The sequence below is a fragment of the Pleurodeles waltl genome, chromosome 4_2 (genome assembly GCF_031143425.1).
Source record: "Pleurodeles waltl isolate 20211129_DDA chromosome 4_2, aPleWal1.hap1.20221129, whole genome shotgun sequence".
NCBI lineage: Eukaryota > Metazoa > Chordata > Amphibia > Caudata > Salamandridae > Pleurodeles > Pleurodeles waltl.
Window position 1 is genome coordinate 1,066,818,340 of NC_090443.1, and position 22,853 is coordinate 1,066,841,192.

Sequence of the window (22,853 nt, forward strand, 5' to 3'; positions counted from 1 at the left end):
AACAAAGTGTATGTGACCCAAAGCATGAATATGTTAGGATGTGAAATAAAAATGCACTGGAAAGTAATTATACACGTAAGTTTGCTTAATGTCGCCGCAATGGGATGAAATGTGTAAAATGTGCAAACAGTACCTAACAATTAGGCACGTTTACATATAACCAAAAGATACAAACACCCGAACAGCTATCTTTCAACACATTAAATTAAGCATGTATAAAAATAATCAACAGAATCAAACACCCGCACTGCTATCTTTCAACACGTTAAATTAAGCACGAACCACAAGATTCAAAAACACACGCACTGCTGGGTTTACACACGTTAAAAAAAAAAAACGCAACCACTGCTTAAACAGACTAATCGCTACAATGCCAGGACACAAAGTAAGAAAAAAAAGTGCCACACACATATAACAAACGAACCGGTGTAATAACATCGTACTTGGTCGCTGCGCTTTGGGAGGGATAATCCAAAAGAAGGCATGCCAAATGCATGCCACAAACCAATAGTGACAACAGAATTAGATTACAAAAGCACACAGCCAATAAAAAGCCAGTAGGTGGGCATTGAGCCCACAGAGCAATTACAACAGTCCGAGAGACAGCGCATGCGCGCTGCCTAGGCTCGACCTAAAAAGGACAGGGTGACTTGGATCCTGGAATAATGGACCAAGTGCTCCCTAAAGTTAGGGGTAGCAGGGGTAAATTCCTACCCACTATCCCTCCCTCTACAGATGATTCTACTTCTGAGGAAGAAGAATTTCCTCCCTGTGCAGAACCTTCACCAGAGGAGCTGGCAGCAGACACTGCTGAGCTTTTGGGTGGCAGGGGGCCTGCCAGGGAAGAGCTGAGTATCGCACAGCAATCCTGTCCCACATTAGAGGGTCTCAGATAGCAAGCTGTCAAGCAGAAAAATGGGGATGTCAGTGACTCTCACAGAGTTTACTGGGAGGACAACCTCTTGTACACAGAGGCGAGGGACCCAAAACCTGGAGCAGCCAGGAGATTGGTCATTCCCCTGCAGTACAGAGAGTTCCTCCTAACTCTGGCACATGACATTCCCTTGGCTGGGCATTTGGGCCAGATCAAAACATGGGAAAGGCTTGTCCCCCTGTTTCACTGGCCTAGGATGTCGGAGGACACAAAAGATTTTTGTAAGTCTTGCGTGACCTGCCAAGCCAGTGGCAAGACTGGTGGCACCCCAAACGCTCCCCTTATTCCACTACCTGTGGTTGGGGTCCCCTTTGAAAGGGTAGGGGTTGACATAGTTGGCCCCCTTGACCCTTCTACTGCTTCAGGCAATAGGTTTATCTTGGTGGTTGTGGACCATGCCACAAGATATCCTGAAGCTATTCCTCTAAGGATCACTACAGCACCTGCAATGGCAAAAGCCCTCCTGGGAATCTTTTCCAGGGTGGGTTTTCCAAAAGAGGTTGTATCAGACAGGGGTAGCAACTTTATGTCTGCATACTTGAATGCTATGTGGAAGGAATGTGGTGTAACATACAAATTCACCACACCTTATCATCCACAGACAAATGGACTGGTAGAGAGATTTAATAAAACTCTCAAAGGAATCATAATGGGACTCCCTGAAAAACTCAGGAGGAGATGGGATGTCCTGTTGCCTTGCCTCCTTTTTGCTTACAGGGAGGTACCCCAGAAAGGAGTGGGCTTCAGCCCCTTTGAAATCCTCTTTGGGCACCCTGTAAGAGGTCCACTAACACTTGTAAAGGAGAGTTGGGAACAATCTTTAAAAGCTCCTAAACAGGATATAGTGGACTATGTACTTGGCCTAAGATCCAGAATGGCGGAGTACATGACAAAGGCCAGTAAAAACCTTCAGGCCAGCCAAGAGCTCCAGAAGCAATGGCATGACCAGAAGGCTTTTCTGATTGAGTACCAACCAGGACAGAAGGTGTGGGTATTGGAGCCTGTGTCCCGAAGAGCACTCCAAGACAAATGGAGTGGCCCCCATCTCATTGTTGAAAAGAAGGGCGAGGCCACTTACTTAGTTGACCTGGGCACTGCCAGGAGTCCCGTTAGGGTGATTCATGTCAACCACCTAAAACCCTACTATGACAGGGCTGATCTCACCCTGCTCATGGCAACAGATGAGGGACAGGAAGAAAAGAGAGACCCTCTCCCTGATCTGTTCTCTTCCACTGAAGATGATGCTTTAGTGGAAGGTGTAGTTTTGGCAGACTGTCTTACTGCAGAGCAGAAAGACAACTGCATAAATCTCCTTGGACAGTTTTCTGAACTCTTTTCAACTGTACCAGGCACCACATCTTGGTGTGAACACACAATTGATACTGGAGACAGCTTGCCTGTCAAAAGTAAAATCTGTTGGCAGCCTGACCATGTCAGGGACTGCATAAAGCAAGAAGTTCAGAAGATGCTTGATCTAAGAGTGGTTGAACATTCTGAAAGCCCATGGGCCTCTCCTGTGGTGCTTGTATCAGAGCCTCACTCAAAAGATGGAAAAAGGGAGATGAGGTTTTGTGTAGGATCAACCTGTTGCTTTTATCAGCAGGAGGTTGACCCCTAGAGTAAAGCGTTGATCTGCCATAGAGAGGGAGGCCTTTGCTGTGGTCTGGGCACTGAAGAAGTTGAGGCCATACCTGTTTGGCACTCACTTCATTGTTCAGACAGACCACAAACGTCTACTTTGGCTAAAACAAATGAAAGGTGAAAACTCTAAATTGTTGAGGTGGTCCATATCTCTACAGGGAATGGACTATACAAAGGAACATAGACCTGGGAGTACCCACTCCAATGCAGATGGACTCTCCAGATATTTCCACTTAGACAATGAAGACTCATCAGGTCATGGCTAGTCTTATTGTCCTTCGTTTGGGGGGGGGGTTGTGTAGGAAAGTACCATCTTGCCTGGCATGTTAGCCCCATATTTCACTGTATATATGTTGTTTTAGTCTATGTGTCGCTGGGACCCTGCCAGGCAGGGCCCCAGTGCTCACAAGTATGTTCCCTGTATTTGTTCCCTGTGTGATGACTAACTGTCTCACTGAGGCTCTGCTAACCAGAACCTCAGTGGTTATGCTCTCTCTGCTTTCCAAATTGTCACTAACAGGCTAGTGACCAATTTCACCAATTCACATTGGCATACTGGAACACCCATATAATTCCCTAGTATATGGTACTGAGGTACACAGGGTGTTGGCGTTCCAGGATATCCCTATGGGCTGCAGCATTTCTTTTGCCACCCATAGGGAGATCTGACAATTCTTACACAGGCCTGCCAGTGCAGCCTGAGTGAAATAACGTCCATGTTATTTCACAGCCATTTACTACTGCACTTAAGTAACTTATAAGTCACCTATATGTCTAACCTTTACCTGGTAAAGGTTAGGTGCAAAGTTACTTAGTGTGTGGGCACCCTGGCACTAGCCAAGGTGCCCCCACATGGTTCAGGGCAAATTCCCCGGACTTTGTGATTGCGTGGACACCATTACACGCATGCACTATACATAGGTCACTACCCATATATAGCTTCACAATGGTAACTCCGAATATGGCCATGTCACATGTCTAAGATCATGGAATTGCCCCCTCTATGCCATCCTGGCATTGTTGGCACAATCCCATGATTCCACGGGTCTCTAGCACAGACCCGGGTACTGCCAAAACTGCCTTTTCAGGGGTTTCACTGCAGCTGCTGCTGCTGCCAACCTCTCAGACAGGTTTCTGCCCTCCTGGGGTCCAGCCAGGCTTGGCCCAGGAAGGCAGAACAAAGGACTTCCTCAGAGAGAGGGTGTTACACCCTCTCCCTTTGGAAAAAGGTGTTAAGGCAGGGGAGGAGTAGCCTCCCCCACCCTGTAGAAATGCTTTCATGGGCACAGATGGTGCCCAATTCTGCATAAGCCAGTCTACACCGGTTCAGGGACCCCTCAGCCCTGCTCTGGCGCGAAACTGGACAAAGGAAAGGGGAGTGACCACTCCCCTGACCTGCACCTCCCCTGGGAGGTGCCCAGAGCTCCTCCAGTGTGCTCCAGACCTCTGCCATCTTGGAAACAGAGGTGCTGCTGGCACACTGGACTGCTCTGAGTGGCCAGGGCCAGCAGGTGACGTCAGAGACTCCTTCTGATAGGCTCCTTCAGGTGTTGCTAGCCTATCCTCTCTCCTAAGTAGCCAAACCCTCTTTTCTGGCTATTTAGGGTCTCTGCTTTGGGGAATTCCTTAGATAACGAATGCAAGAGCTCATCAGAGTTCCTCTGCATCTCTCTCTTCACCTTCTGCCAAGGAATCGACTGCTGACTGCGCTGGAAGCCTGCAAAACTGCAACAAAGTAGCAAAGACGACTACTGCAACTCTGTAACGCTGATCCTGCCGCCTTCTCGACTGTTTTCCTGGTGGTGCATGCTGTGGGGGTAGTCTGCCTCCTCTCTGCACTAGAAGCTCCGAAGAAATCTCCCGTGGGTCGACTGAATCTTCCCCCTGCAACCGCAGGCACCAAAGAACTGCATCACCGGTCCCCTGGGTCTCCTCTCAGCACAACGAGCGAGGTCCCTTGAATCCAGCAACTCTGTCCAAGTGACTCCCACAGTCCAGTGACTCTTCAGTCCAAGTTTGGTGGAGGTAAGTCCTTGCCTCCCCACGCCAGGCTGCATTGCTGGGAACCGCGTCTTTTGCAGCTACTCCGGCCTCTGTGCACTTCCGGCGGAAATCCTTTGTGCACAGCCAAGCCTGGGTCCACGGCACTCTAACCTGCATTGCACGACCTCGTAAGTTGTCCTCCGGCGGCGTGGGACTCCTTTGTGCAACTTCGGGTGTGCACCATTTCACTCCTCTTTGTAGTGCCTGTTCCGGCACTTCTGCGGGTGCTGCCTGCTTCTGAAAGGGCTCCTTGTCTTGCTGGACGCCCCCTCTGTCCCCTGACGCAATTGGTGACATCATGGTCCCTCCTGGGCCACAGCGGCATCCAAAAACCTTAACCACACGATTTGCAGCTAGCAAGGCTTGTTTGTAGTCTTTCTTCAGGAAAACACTTCTGCACAACTCTTCTCGACGTGGTACATCCATCCTCCAAAGGGGAAGTTTCTAGCCCTTGTCGTTCCTGCAGAATCCTCAGCTTCTAATGCCTAGTAGCAGCTTCTTTGCACCCACAGCTGGCATTTCCTGGGCATCTGCCCACTCTCGACTTGATCGTGACTCTTGGACTTGGTCCCCTTGTTCCACAGGTACTCTAGTCTGGAAATCCATTGTTGTTGCATTGCTGGTGTTGGTCTTTCCTGCAGAATTCCCCTATCACGACTTCTGTGCTCTTTGGGGAACTTTAGTGCACTTTGCACTCACTTTTCAGGGTCTTGGGGTGGGCTATTTTCCTAACCCTCACTGTTTTCTTACAGTCCCAGCGACCCTCTACAAGGTCACATAGGTTTGGGGTCCATTCGTGGTTCGCATTCCACTTTTGGAGTATATGGTTTGTGTTGCCCCTATCCCTATGTGTCCCCATTGCATCCTATTGTAACTATACATAGTTTGCACTGTTTTCTAAGACTATACTGCATATTTTTGGTATTGTGTACATATATCTTGTGTATATTTGCTATCCTCATACTGAGGGTACTCACTGAGATACTTTGGCATATTGTCATAAAAATAAAGTACCTTTATTTTCAGTATATCTGTGTATTGTGTTTTCTTATGATATTGTGCAAGTGAAACTAGTGGAACTGTAGGAGCTTCACTCGTCTCCTAGTTCAGCCTAAGCTGCTCTGCTAAGCTACCATTATCTATCAGCCTAAGCTGCTAGACACCCTATACACTAATAAGGGATACCTGGACCTGGTGCAAGGTGTAAGTACCCCTTGGTACTCACTACAAGCCAGTCCAGCCTCCTACATTGGTTGTGCAGCGGTGGGATAAGTACTTTGCAACTACTTACCACTTTTGTCACTGTACTTTTCATAAGAGAAAAATATACAAAACAAGTTCAGTGTATGTACACCTAACCAAAAAGTTTTGCTTTTCTCTTTTCACTTATTTTCTAAGTGCTGAAAAGTACCTCTAAACTTTCTAAAAAGTTCTTAAAAAGTTTTAAACGTTTTTTTTTCTGTCTTTCCAAAAGTTCTGAAAAACTTTTTTCTCACTTTTTCTATCACTTAAACACTTTCTAAAATGTCTGGCACAGGCCAAACTGTTGATCTGTCCAAACTTGCTTATGATCACCTTAGCTGGAAAGGAGCAAGGAGTCTCTGCATAGAAAGAGGTTTAAGTGTAGGGAAGAATCCCCCTAGAGAACTGTTGGTGAATATGCTTGTTGAACAGGATAAGGCCAGAGGTGGCACTTCTGTTGAAAAGTTAGCTGATGGTTCCCAATCTGACCCTGGGGCACCCCTAGCAAAAGATTTAGAAGGGAAACTTCCTAGCCTGCCCATTAGCAGACAACCTAGCATAGCTGGTACTGATGTAGAGTCACATCATACAGATAGTGTGGTCTCTCATCACAGTAAGAGTATTCCTTCTCATCATAGTAGAAGTGCTGTTTCTGTTAGCCAAGCTGTTAGGGTGCCATCTGTTAGGGACAGGTCTCCTTCTGTTCATTCTCACCATACTTCTGATTCTAGGCATGTCCCTCCCACCCACCCTGATGACAGAGTGTTAGAAAGGGAGCTCAATAGATTGAGAGTGGAGGAATCCAGGCTGAAGGTCAAGAAGCAACAGCTGGATTTAGATAGGCAGTCCTTAGAGATAGAAAGAGAAAGACAGAAAATTGGGTTTGAACCGCATGGTGGCAGCAGCAGTATTCCCCATAGTCATCCTGCAAAAGAGCATGATTCTAGGAATCTGCATAAGATAGTTCCCCCTTATAAGGAGGGGGATGGCATTAACAAGTGGTTTGCTGCACTTGAGAGGGCCTGTGTGGTACAGGATGTCCCTTAAAGGCAGTGGGCTGCTATCCTATGGCTATCATTTAGTGGAAAGGGTAGGGATAGGCTCCTTACTGTGAAAGAAAGTGATGCCAATAATTTTACAGTTCTTAAGAATGCACTCCTGGATGGTTATGGCTTAACCACTGAACAGTACAGGATGAAGTTCAGAGAGACCAAAAAGGAGTCTTCACAAGACTGGGTAGACTTTGTTGACCATTCAGTGAAGGCCTTGGAGGGGTGGTTACATGGCAGTAAAGTTACTGATTATGAAAGCCTGTATAACTTGATCCTGAGAGAGCATACTCTTAATAATTGTGTGTCTGATTTGTTGCACCAGTACCTGGTGGACTCTGATCTGACCTCTCCCCAAGAATTGGGAAAGAAGGCAGACAAATGGGTCAGAACAAGGGTGAACAGAAAAGTTCATACAGGGGGTGACAAAGATGGCAATAAGAAAAAGGATGGTAAGTCTTCTGACAAGGGTGGGGACAAATCTAAAAATGAGTCTTCATCAGGCCCACAAAAACACTCTGGTGGGGGTGGTGGGCCCAAATCCTCTTCAAATCAAAACAAAGAAAAGAAACCATGGTGCTATTTATGTCAAATAAAAGGCCATTGGACAACAGATCCCAGTTGTCCAAAGAAAAGCACCAAGCCTCCTACCACTACAACCCCTACTGCTACACCTAGTGTCCCTACTAATAGCAGTGGTGGTGGGAGCAAACCTACTAATAGCCAATCCAAGGGAGTAGCTGGGCTCACTATTGGTAACTTAGTTGGGGTTGGTCTGATTAGGGAGACCACAGAGGCTGTGTTAGTCTCTGAGGGGGCTAATGATTTAGCCACCTTGGTTGCTTGTCCCCTTAACATGGATAAGTACAAGCAACTGCCCCTAATAAATGGTGTTCAGGTCAGGCCTACAGGGACACTGGTGCCAGTGTTACAATGGTAATAGAGAAACTGGTTCACCCTGAACAACACCTACTTGGTCACCAGTACCAAGTAACCGATGCTCATAACAACACCCTTAGCCACCCCATGGCTGTTGTGAATCTCAACTGGGGGGGTTACTGGCCCAAAGAAAGTTGTGGTTGCCTCAGATTTACCTGTAGACTGTCAATTAGGAAATGATTTAGAGACATCAGCTTGGGCAGAAGTGGAGTTGGAGGCTCATGCAGCAATGCTGGGCATTCCAGGGCATATTTTTGCTTACTTAAAGGCCATGTGGAAGGAGTGTGGTGTTACATACAAGTTCACCACACCCTATCATCCACAAACAAATGGACTGGTGGAGAGATTTAACAAAACTCTCAAAGGCATGATTATGGGACTCCCTGAAAAACTCCGCAGGAGATGGGATATCCTGTTACCTTGCCTCCTTTTTGCTTACAGGGAGGTACCCCAGAAACTAGTGGGCTTCAGCCCCTTTGAACTCCTATTTGGTCACCCTGTGAGAGGTCCTCTAACACTTGTTAAGGAGGGTTGGGAACAACCTTTAAAAGGTCCAAAGCAAGACATAGTGGACTATGTACTTGGCCTCAGATCAAGGATGGCTGAGTACATGAAAAAGGCCAGTAAAAACCTTCAGGCCAGCCAAGAGCTCCAGAAGCAATGGCATGATCAGAAGGCTGTTTTGGTTCAGTACCAACCAGGGCAGAAAGTGTGGGTCTTAGAGCCTGTGGCCCCAAGAGCACTCCAAGACAAATGGAGTGTGTAGGAGGCTGGACTGGCTTGTAGTGAGTACCAAGGGGTACTTGCACCTTGCACCAGGCCCAGTTATCCCTTATTAGTGTATAGGGTGTCTAGCAGCTTAGGCTGATAGATAATGGTAGCTTAGCAGAGCAGCTTAGGCTGAACTAGGAGACGTGTGAAGCTACTACAGTACCACTTAGTGTCATATGCACAATATCATAAGAAAACACAATACACAGTTATACTAAAAATAAAGGTACTTTATTTTTATGACAATATGCCAAAGTATCTTAGAGTGTACCCTCAGTGAGAGGATAGGAAATATACACAAGATATATATACACAATAGCAAAAATATGCAGTATAGTCTTAGAAAACAGTGCAAACAATGTATAGTTACAATAGGATGCAATGGGGAAACATAGGGATAGGGGCAACACAAACCATATACTCCAAAAGTGGAATGCGAACCACGAATGGACCCCAAACCTATGTGACCTTGTAGAGGGTCGCTGGGACTATTAGAAAATAGTGAGAGTTAGAAAAATAACCCTCCCCAAGACCCTGAAAAGTGAGTGCAAAGTGCACTAAAGTTCCCCTAAGGACAAAATAGTCGTGTTAGAGGAATAATGCAGGAAAGACACAAACCAGCAATGCAACAACTGTGGATTTCCAATCTAGGGTACCTGTGGAACAAGGGGACCAAGTCCAAAAGTCACAAGCAAGTCGGAGATGGGCAGATGCCCAGGAAATGCCAGCTGCGGGTGCAAAGAAGCTTCGACTGGACAGAAGAAGCTGAGGTTTCTGCAGGAACGAAAAGGGCTAGAGACTTCCCCTTTGGTGGACAGATCCCTCTCGCCTTGGAGAGTCGTGCAGAAGTGTTTTCCCGCCGGAAGGACGGCAACAAGCCTTGCTAGGCGCAAATCGTGCGTTTGGCGTTTTTGGACGCTGCTGGGGCCCAGGAGGGACCAGGAGGTCGCAAATTGGACCTGAAGAGAGAGGGGAAGTCGAGCAAGACAAAGAGCCCTCACTGAAGCAGGTAGCCCCCGGAGAAGTGCCAGAAACAGGCACTACGAGGATGCGTGAAACGGTGCTCGCCGAATTTGCACAAAGGAGTCCCACGTCGCCGGAGACCAACTTAGAAAGTCGTGCAATGCAGGTTAGAGTGCCGTGGACCCAGGCTTGGCTGTGCACAAAGGATTTCCGCCCGAAGTGCACAGGGGCCGGAGTAGCTGCAAAGTCGCGGTTCCCAGCAATGCAGCCCAGCGAGGTGAGGCAAAGACTTACCTCCACCAAACTTGGGCTGAAGAGTCACTGGACTGTGGGGGTCACTTGGACAGAGTCGCTGGATTCGAGGGACCTCGCTCGTCGTGCTGAGAGGAGACCCAAGGGACCGGTGATGCAGCTTTTTGGTGCCTGCGGTTGCAGGGGAAGATTCCGTCGACCCACGGGAGATTTCTTCGGAGCTTCTGGTGCAGAGAGGAGGCAGGCTACCCCCACAGCATGCACAAGCAGGAAAACAGTCGAGAAGGCGGCAGGATCAGCTTTACAGAGTTGCAGTAGTCGTCTTTGCTACTATGTTGCAGGTTTGCAGGCTTCCAGCGTGGTCAGCGGTCGTTTCTTTATCAGAAGGTGAAGAGAGAGACGCAGAGGAACTCGGCTGAGCTCATGCATTCGTTATCTGAAGTTTCCCCAGAGACAGAGACCCTAAATAGCCAGAAAAGAGGGTTTGGCTACCTAGGAGAGAGGATAGGCTACTAACACCTGAAGGAGCCTATCAGCAGGAGTCTCTGACGTCACCTGGTGGCACTGGCCACTCAGAGCAGTCCAGTGTGCCAGCAGCACCTCTGTTTCCAAGATGGCAGAGGTCTGGAGCACACTGGAGGAGCTCTGGACACCTCCCAGGGGAGGTGCAGGTCAGGGGAGTGGTCACTCCCCTTTCCTTTGTCCAGTTTCGCGCCAGAGCAGGGGCTAAGGGGTCCCTGAACCGGTGTAGACTGGCTTATGCAGAATTGGGCACATCTGTGCCCAACAAAGCATTTCCAGAGGCTGGGGGAGGCTACTCCTCCCCTGCCTTCACACCATTTTCCAAAGGGAGAGGGTGTCACACCCTCTCTCAGAGGAAGTTCTTTGTTCTGCCATCCTGGGCCAGGCCTGGCTGGACCCCAGGAGGGCAGCTGCCTGTCTGAGGGGTTGGCAGCAGCAGCAGCTGCAGTGAAACCCCAGGAAGGGCAGTTTGGCAGTACCAGGGTCTGTGCTACAGACCACTAGGATCATGGGATTGTGCCAACTATGCCAGGATGGCATAGAGGGGGCAATTCCATGATCATAGACATGTTACATGGCCATATTCGGAGTTACCATTGTGAAGCTACATATAGGTAGTGACCTATATGTAGTGCACGCGTGTAATGGTGTCCCCGCACTCACAAAGTTCAGGGAATTGGCTCTGAACAATGTGGGGGCACCTTGGCTAGTGCCAGGGTGCCCTCACACTAAGTAACTTTGCACCTAACCTTTACCAGGTAAAGGTTAGACATATAGGTGACTTATAAGTTACTTAAGTGCAGTGTAAAATGGCTGTGAAATAACGTGGACGTTATTTCACTCAGGCTGCAGTGGCAGGCCTGTGTAAGAATTGTCAGAGCTCCCTATGGGTGGCAAAAGAAATGCTGCAGCCCATAGGGATCTCCTGGAACCCCAATACCCTGGGTACCTCAGTACCATATACTAGGGAATTATAAGGGTGTTCCAGTAAGCCAATGTAAATTGGTAAAATTGGTCACTAGCCTGTTAGTGACAATTTGGAAAGAAATGAGAGAGCATAACCACTGAGGTTCTGATTAGCAGAGCCTCAGTGAGACAGTTAGTCACTACACAGGTAACACATTCAGGCACACTTATGAGCACTGGGGCCCTGGGTTACCAGGGTCCCAGTGACACATACAACTAAAACAACATATATACAGTGAAAAATGGGGGTAACATGCCAGGCAAGATGGTACTTTCCTACACAGTGGACCCCACATAATTGTTGAAAAGAAGGGTGAAGTCACCTACTTAGTTGACTTAGGCACTGCCAGGAGCCCCCTTAGGGTGCTCCATGTCAATCGCCTGAAACCCTACTATGACAGGGCTGATCTCACCCTGCTCATGGCAACTGATGAGGGACAGGAAGAAGAGAGTGACCCTCTCCCTGATCTCTTCTCTTTCACAGAACAAGATGCTCTAGTGGAAGGTGTTGTACTGGCAGATTGTCTTACTGCTGAGCAGAAAGACCACTGCATAAATCTCCTGGGTCAGTTTTCTGAACTCTTCTCTATTGTGCCAGGTACCACTTCTTGGTGTGAGCACACTATAGATACTGGACACAGCTTGCCTGTCAAAAGTAAGATCTATATGCAGCCTGACCATGTCAGAGACTGCATAAAGCAAGAGGTGCAGAAAATGCTTGAACTAGGAGTGGTTGAGCACTCTGAAAGTCCATGGGCCTCTCCTGTGGTACTTGTACCAAAACCTCATTCCAAAGATGGAAAGAAGGAAATGCGGTTTTATGTAGACTATAGAGGTCTCAACCAGGTAACCAAAACTGATGCTCACCCTATACCCAGGGCAGATGAGCTAATAGATACACTGGCATCTGCCAAGTATCTAAGCACTTTTGACTTGACTGCAGGGTATTGGCAGATCAAATTATCAGAAGATGCAAAAGCAAAAACTGCATTTTCTACCATTGGAGGCCATTACCAATTCACAGTAATGCCTTTTGGATTGAAAAATGCACCTGCCACTTTTCAAAGGTTGGTGAACACAGTCCTGCAAGGGCTGGAAGCCTTTAGTGCAGCATATCTGGACGATATAGCTGTCTTTAGCTCCAGCTGGGATGATCATGTGGTCCACCTATGGAAAGTTTTGGAGGCCCTGCAAAAGGCAGGCCTCACTATCAAGGCTTCAAAGTGCCAGATAGGGCAGGGGAAGGTGGTTTATCTGGGACACCTGGTAGGTGGAGAACAGATTGCACCACTTCAGGGGAAAATCCAAACTATTATAGATTGGTTTCCCCCTACAACTCAGACTCAGGTGAGAGCCTTTTTAGGCCTCACTGGGTACTATAGGAGGTTCATAAAGAACTATGGCTCCATTGCAGCCCCTCTTAATGAGCTCACATCAAAGAAAATGCCTAAGAAGGTATAATGGATAGCAAACTGTCAGAAAGCTTTTGAGGAGCTGAAGCAGGCCATGTGCTCTGCACCTGTCCTGAAAAGCCACTGTTACTCCAAGAAATTCATTGTCCAAACTGATGCATCTGAATTAGGGGTAGGGGCAGTCTTGTCACAACTTAATTCGGAGGGCCAGGATCAACCTGTTGCTTTTATTAGTAGGAGGTTGACCCCTAGAGAAAAGCGTTGGTCTGCCATAGAGAGGGAGGCCTTTGCTGTGGTCTGGGCACTGAAGAAGTTGAGGCCATACCTGTTTGGCACTCACTTCATTGTTCAGACAGACCACAAACCTCTACTTTGGCTAAAACAAATGAAAGGTTAAAATCCTAAATTGTTGAGGTGGTCCATATCCCTACAGGGAATGGACTATACAGTGGAACATAGACCTGGGAGTACCCACTCCAATGCAAATGGACTCTCCAGATATTTCCACTTAGACAATGAAGACCCATCAGGTAATGACTAGTCTTATTGTCCTTCGTTTGGGGGGGGGGTTGTGTAGGAAAGTACCATCTTGCCTGGCATGTTACCCCCATTTTTCACTTTATATATGTTGTTTTAGTTGTATGTGTCACTGGGACCCTGCCAGCCAGGGCCCCAGTGCTTATAAGTGTGCCCTGAATGTATTACCTGTGTTATGACTAACTGTCTCACTGAGGCTCTGCTATCCAGAACCTCAGTGGTTATGCTCTCTCATTTCTTTCCAAATTGTCACTAACAGGCTAGTGACCAATTTCACCAATTTACATTGGCATATTGGAACACCCTTATAATTCCCTAGTATATGGTACTGAGGTACCCAGGGTATTGGGGTTCCAGGAGATCCCTATGGGCTGCAGCATTTCTTTTGCCACCCATAGGGAGCTCTGACAATTCTTACACAGGCCTGCCACTGCAGCCTGAGCGAAATAATGCACACATTATTTCACAGCCATTTTCACTGCACTTAAGTAACTTATCAGTCACCTATATGTCTAACCTTTACCTCGTAAAGGTTAGGTGCAAAGTTACTTAGTGTGTGGGCACCCTGGCACTAGCCAAGGTGCCCCCACATGGTTCAGGGCAAATTCCCCGGACTTTGTGAGTGCGGGGACACCATTACACGCGTGCACTACACATAGGTCACTACCTATGTGTAGCTTCACAATGGTAACTCCGAATATGGCCATGTAACATGTCTAAGATCATGGAATAGCCCCTCTATGCCATCCTGGCATTGTTGGCACAATCCCATGATCCCACGGGTCTCTAGCACAGACCCGGGTACTGCCAAACTGCCTTTTCAGGGGTTTCACTGCAGCTGCTGCTGCTGCCAACCCCTCAGACAGGTTTCTGCCCTCCTGGGGTCCAGCCAGGCTTGGCCCAGGAAGTCAGAACAAAGGACTTCCTCAGAGAGAGGGTGTTACACCCTCTCCCTTTGGAAAAAGGTGTTAAGGCAGGGGAGGAGTAGCCTCCCCCAGCCTCTAGAAATGCTTTCATGGGCACAGATGGTGCCCATTTCTGCATAAGCCAGTCTACACCGGTTCAGGGACCCCTCAGCCCTGCTCTGGCGCGAAACTGGACAAAGGAAAGGGGAGTGACCACTCCCCTGACCTGCACCTCCCCTGGGAGGTGCCCAGAGCTCCTCCAGTGTGCTCCAGACCTCTGCCATCTTGGAAACAGAGGTGCTGCTGGCACACTGGACTGCTCTGAGTGGCCAGGACCAGCAGGTGACGTCAGAAACTCCTTCTGATAGGCTCCTTCAGGTGTTGCTAGCCTATCCTCTCTCCTAAGTAGCCAAACCCTCTTTTCTGGCTATTTGGGGTCTCTGCTTTGAGGAATTCCTTAGATAACGAATGCAAGAGCTCATCAGAGTTCCTCTGCATCTCTCTCTTCACCTTCTGCCAAGGAATCGACTGCTGACCGCGCTGGAAGCCTGCAAAACTGCAACAAAGTAGCAAAGACGACTACTGCAACTCTGTAACGCTGATCCTGCCGCCTTCTCGACTGTTTTCCTGGTGGTGCATGCTGTGGGGGTAGTCTGCCTCCTCTCTGCACTAGAAGCTCCGAAGAAATCTCCCGTGGGTCGACCGAATCGTCCCCCTGCAACTACAGGCACCAAAGAACTGCATCACTGGTCCCCTGGGTCTCCTCTCAGCACAACAAGCGAGGTCCCTTGAATCCAGAAACTCTGTCCAAGTGACTCCCACAGTCCAGTGACTCTTCAGTCCAAGTTTGGTGGAGGTAAGTCCTTGCCTCCCCACGCCAGACTGCATTGCTGGGAACCGCGTCTTTTGCAGCTACTCCGGCCTCTGTGCACTTCCGGCGGAAATCCTTTGTGCACAGCCAAGCCTGGGTCCACGGCACTCTAACCTGCATTGCACGACCTCCTAAGTTGTCCTCCGGCGGCGTGGGACTCCTTTGTGCAACTTCGGGTGAGCACCGTTTCACTCCTCTTCGTAGTGCGTGTTCTGGCACTTCTGCGGGTGCTGCCTGCTTCTGAGAGGGCTCCTTGTCTTGCTGGACGCCCCCTCTGTCCCCTTACGCAATTGGCGACATCCTGGTCCCTCCTGGGCCACAGCAGGATCCAAAAACCCTAACCGCATGATTTGCAGCTAGCAAGGCTTGTTTGCGGTCTTTCTTCAGGAAAACACTTCTGCACGACTCTTCACGACGTGGGACATCCATCCTCCAAAGAGGAAGTTTCTAGCCCTTGTCGTTCCTGCAGAATCCTCAGCTTCTACTGCCTAGTAGCAGCTTCTTTGCACCCACAGCTGGCATTTCCTGGGCATCTGCCCACTCTCGACTTGATCATGACTCTTGGACTTGGTCCCCTTGTTCCACAGGTACTCTAGTCTGGAAATCCATCATTGTTGCATTGCTGGTGTTGGTCTTTCCTGCAGAATTCCCCTATCACGACTTCTGTGCTCTTTGGGGAACTTTAGTGCGCTTTGCACTCACTTTTCAGGGTCTTGGGGTGGGCTATTTTTCTAACCCTCACTGTTTTCTTACAGTCCCAGCGACCCTCTACAAGGTCACATAGGTTTGGGGTCCATTCGTGGTTTGCATTCCACTTTTGGAGTATATGGTTTGTGTTGCCCCTATCCCTATGTGTCCCCATTGCATCCTATTGTAAATAAACATAGTTTGCACTGTTTTCTAAGACTATACTGCATACTTTTGGTATTGTGTACATATATCTTGTGTATATTTGCTATCCTCATACTGAGGGTACTCACTGAGATACTTTGGCATATTGTCATAAAAATAAAGTACCTTTATTTTTAGTATATCTGTGTATTGTGTTTTCTTATGATATTGTGCAAGTGACACTAGTGGTACTGTAGGAGCTTCACTCGTCTCCTAGTTCAGCCTAAGCTGCTCTGCTAAGCTACCATTATCTATCAGCCTAAACTGCTAGACACCCTATACACTAATAAGGGATACCTGGGCCTGGTGCAAGGTGTAAGTACCCCTTGGTACTCACTACAAGCCAGTCCAGCCTCCTACATCCCCGGACTTTGTGAGTGCGGGGACACCATTACACGCGTGCACTGCACATAGGTCACTACCTATGTGTAGCATCACAATGGTAACTCCGAACATGGCCATGTAACATGTCTAAGATCATGGAATTGTCTGCGAATACCATTCTGGTATTGGGGGGACAATTCCATGATCCCCGAGTCTCTAGCACAGATCCTGGGTACTGCCAAACTGCCTTTCCGGGGTTTCCACTGCAGCTGCTGCTGCTGCCAACCCCTTAGACAGGATTCTGCCCTCCTGGAGTCTGGGCAGCCCTGGTCCAGGAAGGCAGAACAAAGGATTTCCTCTGAGAGAGGGTGTTACACCCTCTCCCTTTGGAAATAGGTGTGAAGGGCCGGGGAGGAGTAGCCTCCCCCAGCCTCTGGAAATGCTTTGATGGGCACAGATGGTGCCCATCTCTGCATAAGCCAGTCTACACCGGTTCAGGGATCCCCCAGCCCTGCTCTGGCGTGAATCTGGACAAAGGAAAGGGGAGTGACCACAATTCTATGATCCCCCCGGTCTCTAGCACAGAACCCGAGTACTGACAAAGTGGCTTTCCGGGGTCTCCACTGCAGCTGCTGCTGCTGCCAACCCCTCAGAGAGGTTTCTGCCCTCCCGGGGTCCAGGCAGCCCTGGCCCAGGAAGGCAGAACAAAGGATTTCCTCTGAGAGAGGGTGTTACACCCTCTCCCTTTGGAAATAGGTGTGAAGGGCTGGGGAGGAGTAGCCTCCCCCAGCCTCTGGAAATGCTTTGATGGGTGTAGGAGGCTGGACTGGCTTGTAGTGAGTACCAAGGGGTACTTGCACCTTGCACCAGGCCCAGTTATCCCTTATTAGTGTATAGGGTGTCTAGCAGCTTAGGCTGATAGATAATGGTAGCTTAGCAAAGCAGCTCAGGCTGAACTAGGAGACGTGTGAAGCTACTACAGTACCACTTAGTGTCATATGCACAATATCATAAGAAAACACAATACACAGTTATACTAAAAATAAAGGTACTTTATTTTTATGACAATATGCCAAAGTATCTTAGAGTGTACCCTCAGTGAGAGGATAGGAAATATACACAAGATATATATACACAATAGCAAAAATATGCAGTATAGTCTTAGAAAACAGTGCAAACAATGTATAGTTACCATAGGATGCAATGGGGAAACATAGGGATAGGGGCAACACAAACCATATACTCCAGAAGTGGAATGCGAACCACGAATGGACCCCAAACCTATGTGACCTTGTAGAGGGTCGCTGGGACTATTAGAAAATAGTGAGAGTTAGCAAAATAACCCACCCCAAGACCCTGAAAAGTGAGTGCAAAGTGCACCAAAGTTCCCCTAAGGACAAAATAGTCGTGTTAGAGGGAGAATGCAAGGAAAACACAAATCAGCAATGCAACAACGATGGATTCCTGTCTGAAGGTACCTGTGGAACAAGGGGACCAAGTCCAAAAGTCACAAGCAGCTCGGAGATGGGCAGATGCCCAAGAAATGCCAGCGGTTGGTGCAAAGAAGCTCTTACTAGGCTGAAGAACTGTGAATACTGCAGGAACGACAAGGGCTAGAGACTTCCCCTTTGGAGGATGGATCCCCCACGCCTTGGAGAGTCGTGCAGAAGTATTTTCCCGCCGGATGGACGCCAACAAGCCTTGCTACACGCAAATCGTGCGTTTGGCGTTTTTGGACGCTGCTGGGGCCCAGGAGGGACCAGGAGGTCGCAAATTGGACCTGCAGAGAGAGGGGACGTCGAGCAAGACAAAGAGCCCTCACTGAAGCAGGTAGCACCCGGAGAAGTGCCAGAAACAGGCACTACGAGGATGCGTGAAATGGTGCTCGCCGAAGTTGCACAAGGGAGTCCCACGTCGCCGGAGACCAACTTAGAAAGTCGTGCAATGCAGGTTAGAGTGCCGTGGACCCAGGCTTGGCTGTGCACGAAGGATTTCCGCCGGAAGTGCACAGGGGCCGGAGAAGCTTGCAAAGTCGCGGTTCCCAGCAACGCAGCCCAGCGAGGTGAGGCAAGGACTTACCTCCACCAAACTTGGGCTGAAGAGTCACTGGACTGTGGGGGTCACTTGGACGGTGTCGCTGGATTCGAGGGACCTCGCTCGTCGTGCTGAGAGGAGACCCAAGGGACCGGAGATACAGCTTTTTGGTGCCTGCGGTTGCAGGGGGAAGATTCCGTCGACCCACGGGAGATTTCTTCGGAGCTTCTGGTGCAGAGAGGAGGCAGACTACCCCCACAGCATGCACAAGCAGGAAAACAGTCGAGAAGGCGGCAGGATCAGCGTTACAGAGTTGCAGTAGTCGTCTTTGCTACTATGTTGCAGGTTTGCAGGCTTCCAGCGCGGTCAGCGGTCGATTCCTTATCAGAAGGTGAAGAGGGAGATGCAGAGGAACTCGGCTGAGCTCATGCATTCGTTATCTAAATTTTCCCCAGAGACAGAGACCCTAAATAGCCAGAAAAGAGGGTTTGGCTACCTAGGAGAGAGGAAAGGCTACTAACACCTGAAGGAGCCTATCACAAGGAGTCTCTGACGTCACCTGGTGGCACTGGCCACTCAGAGCAGTCCAGTGTGCCAGCAGCACCTCTGTTTCCAAGATGGCAGAGGTCTGGAGCACACTGGAGGAGCTCTGGACACCTCCCAGGGGAGGTGCAGGTCAGGGGAGTGGTCACTCCCCTTTCCTTTGTCCAGTTTCGCGCCAGAGCAGGGGCTAAGGGGTCCCTGAACCGGTGTAGACTGGCTTATGCAGAATTGGGCACCTCTGTGCCCAACAAAGCATTTCCAGAGGCTGGGGGAGGCTACTCCTCCCCTGCCTTCACACCATTTTCCAAAGGGAGAGGGTGTCACACCCTCTCTCAGAGGAAGTTCTTTGTTCTGCCATCCTGGGCCAGGCCTGGCTGGACCCCAGGAGGGCAGATGCCTGTCTGAGGGGTTGGCAGCAGCAGCAGCTGCAGAGAAACCCCAGGAAGGGCAGTCTGGCAGTACCAGGGTCTGTGCTACAGACCACTGGGATTATGGAATTGTACCAACAATGCCAGGATGGCATAGAGGGGGCAATTCCATGATCATAGACATGTTACATGGCCATATTCGGAGTTACCATGGTGAAGCTACATATAGGTAGTGACCTATATGTAGTGCACGCGTGTAATGGTGTCCCCGCACTCACAAAGTTCAGTGAATTGGCTCTGAACAATGTGGGGGCACCTTGGCTAGTGCCAGGGTGCCCTCACACTAAGTAACTTTGCACCTAACCTTTACCAGGTAAAGGTTAGACATATAGGTGACTTATAAGTTACTTAAGTGCAGTGTAAAATGGCTGTGAAATAACGTGGACGTTATTTCACTCAGGCTGCAGTGGCAGGCCTGTGTAAGAATTGTCAGAGCTCCCTATGGGTGGCAAAAGAAATGCTGCAGCCCATAGGGATCTCCTGGAACCCCAATACCCTGGGTACCTCAGTACCATATACTAGGGGATTATAAGGGTGTTCCAGTAAGCCAATGTAAATTGGTAAAAATGGTCACTAGCCTGTCAGTGACAATTTGGAAAGAAATGAGAGAGCATAACCACTGAGGTTCTGATTAGCAGAGCCTCAGTGAGACAGTTAGTCACTACACAGGTAACACATACAGGCACACTTATGAGCACTGGGGCCCTGGGTTACCAGGGTCCCAGTGACACATACAACTAAAACAACATATATACAGTGAAAAATGGGGGTAACATGCCAGGCAAGATGGTACTTTCCTACAATGGGCACAGATGGTGCCAGCCTACACCGGTTCAGGGATCCCCCAGCCCTGCTCTGGCGTGAAACTGGACAAAGGAAAGAGGAGTGACCACTCCCCTGACCAGTACCTCCCAGGGGAGGTGCCCAGAGCTCCTCCAGTGTGTCCCAGACCTCTGCCATCTTGGATTCAGAGGTGTTGGGGGCACACTGGACTGCTCTGAGTGGCCAGTGCCAGCAGGTGACGTCAGAGACCCCCTCTGATATGCTTTTACCTCTCTTGGTAGCCAAACCTCCTTTCTTGTTAGCCAAACCTCCTTTTCTGGCTATTTAGGGTCTCCGCTCTGGGGTATTCTTCAGATAACAAATGCAAGAGCTCACCAGAGTTCCTCTGCACTTCCCTCTTCGACTTCTGCCAAGGATCGACCGCTGACTGCTCCAGGATGCCTGCAAAACCGCAACAAAGTAGCTAGACGAATACCAGCAACATTGTAGCGCCTCATCCTGCCAGCTTTCTCGACTGTTTCCTGGTGGTGCATGCTCTGAGGGCTGTCTGCCTTCACCCTGCACTGGAAGCCAAGAAGAAATCTCCCGTGGGTCGACGGAATCTTCCCCCTGCTAACGCAGGCACCAAAAGTGTCAGGATACTTCAATTCGATTTCCTTAGAAGCAGAAGATAACTTCTCAGTCCCGACCCGAGCTACTCACAACAAATTTTAATCCTTCGTGCTGAGTACCCCGGAGGGGGAAAGGGGAATGGGATGGTAGAGAGACTGCCACAGAGATGATGAACGCCAGTACTCAGTCTGCCTCTTCACGTCTAAGATTGGATACAGCACCTGCAAGAGTCACAGTCGCAATTACTAGGGACATAAAACATCAGTTTTACACTTTCTACTCTTTACACTTAATTCTCTTTAATTCTATTATTTCTTCACTCACCCTGAGTTCTCTGTAGCCTTGCTTCTCTCTATGAATGATAAGCTCGTCTTAAAAATGTTTATTACTGATTCTGGAAGAACTTCTCAACCTTTGTTAGAGATTGGTTTTATGTTGCTATATATATATATATAGTTGGTGATAATACGTTCTCCAAATCAGCTGATGTTAGTTGGTTTCTACTTTACATTAGAGAGTTCAATTACGTTTATTGCATTGGTAATTCTTGCTTGTGAAAATTTGTTTCTCCTGTCTTATTTTTACTTCTGTCAATACTTGTATTTGTAAATGCTTGTTTATTAAAGTTTGCTTCTTCTTTCTTACTTCGACATCTGTTGAGAACTTGTATTTGTAAATGCTTGTTTGTTAAAGTTATTTTCTCCTTTCTTACTTCGACATCTGTTGATAACTTGCATTTGTAAATGCTTGTTTATTAAAGTTTGTTTCTCTTTTAAACTCTACTTTGGTTTATTACCGTTGCATTTGTAAATGCTTACTTGTTAACATTCATTTCTCCGTTAAACTTGGCCTTCGTTTATAACCTTGGTATTTGTAAATATCTGCTTGTTAAAGTTCGTTTTTCTTTTGACTTTGGTATCTTAAACAGGAACCTTGTAAACATAAGGTTAATTCATACATTAACTCTGTAGCCTTGCTGACTCCCACGGGAAAGGTCTACTATCAAACTCCTCGAATAAACCTTGACAATATTTATCACATTTTCTGTAAAATAGTCTTCAAATGTAATTTTACCTCACAGGAGTTTCTGTTCTGAAGCGCGCTCTCTCTCCACACAGCTGATTCCTGTCAGACCTCAGTTGAAGTGCAAGGCTTCCAGCTGGAGAGCTCGTAACCTAGCAACCAACCGATTGCAAGACTAGAACTGTAACTAACCTTCAGGACTCACAGCACCCATCTTGGATCTTCTCTTCTTGATTCTTCCTTTGAAATAAGCGCAAGATTACTCTGCAAACCTTCTTCCAGTTTGGGCTTTGCTGTCTCCACTGAGGACATCTCTTTGCTTTTCTCAAGCATTTCTTTGATTTGATTTGGCAAGTTTGTGTGGTCATGACAAAAACACTGCATCACCGGTCCTCTGGGTCCCCTCTCATCCTGACAAGCGTGGTCCCTGGAACACAGGAGCTAGATCCAAGTGACTCCCACAGTCCAGTGATCCTTCAGTCCAAGTTTGGTGGAGGTAAGTCCTTGCCTCCCCACACCAGACAGCAAACCTGTGTACTGTGTGATTTGCAGCTGCTCCGGCTTCTGTGTACTTCTCCAAGGATTCCTTTGTGCACAGCCTAGCCTGGGTCCCCAGCACTCCGTCCTGCAGTGCTCAACCCTCTGAGTTGGACTACGATGTCGTGGGACCCTCCTTTTGTGACTCCGGTTTCACAAATCTTCTAAGTGCCTGCTCTGGTACTTCTGCGGGTGCTGCCTGCTTCTGCGGGGGCTCTCTGAGTTGCTGAGCACCATCTCAGACTCCTCCTCCAAGGAGCGACATCCTGGACCTTCCTGGTCCCCAGCAGCACCCAAAAACCTCTACAGCGACCCTTGCAGCTAGCAAGGCTTGTTGCAGTATTTCTGCGTGGAAACACTTCTGCAACATCCAGCACGCCGTGGGACATCTTCCATCCAAAGGAAAAGTTCCTAGCCCTTTTCGTTGTTGCAGAATCTTTGGCTTCTTCCACCGGGAGGCAGCCCTTTTGCATCATGACTATTGTGTCTTTCTGTGGTAGTAGGTTAGTAGGGTAACTACAGTATGGGTGTCCAAAATACCCCACCCAAGACCCTGAAAAGTAGAAGTAAAGTTACCCTGCTACCCCAGAAAGACAGTAAAGTCGAGATAGGGGATTCTGCAAGGACAACA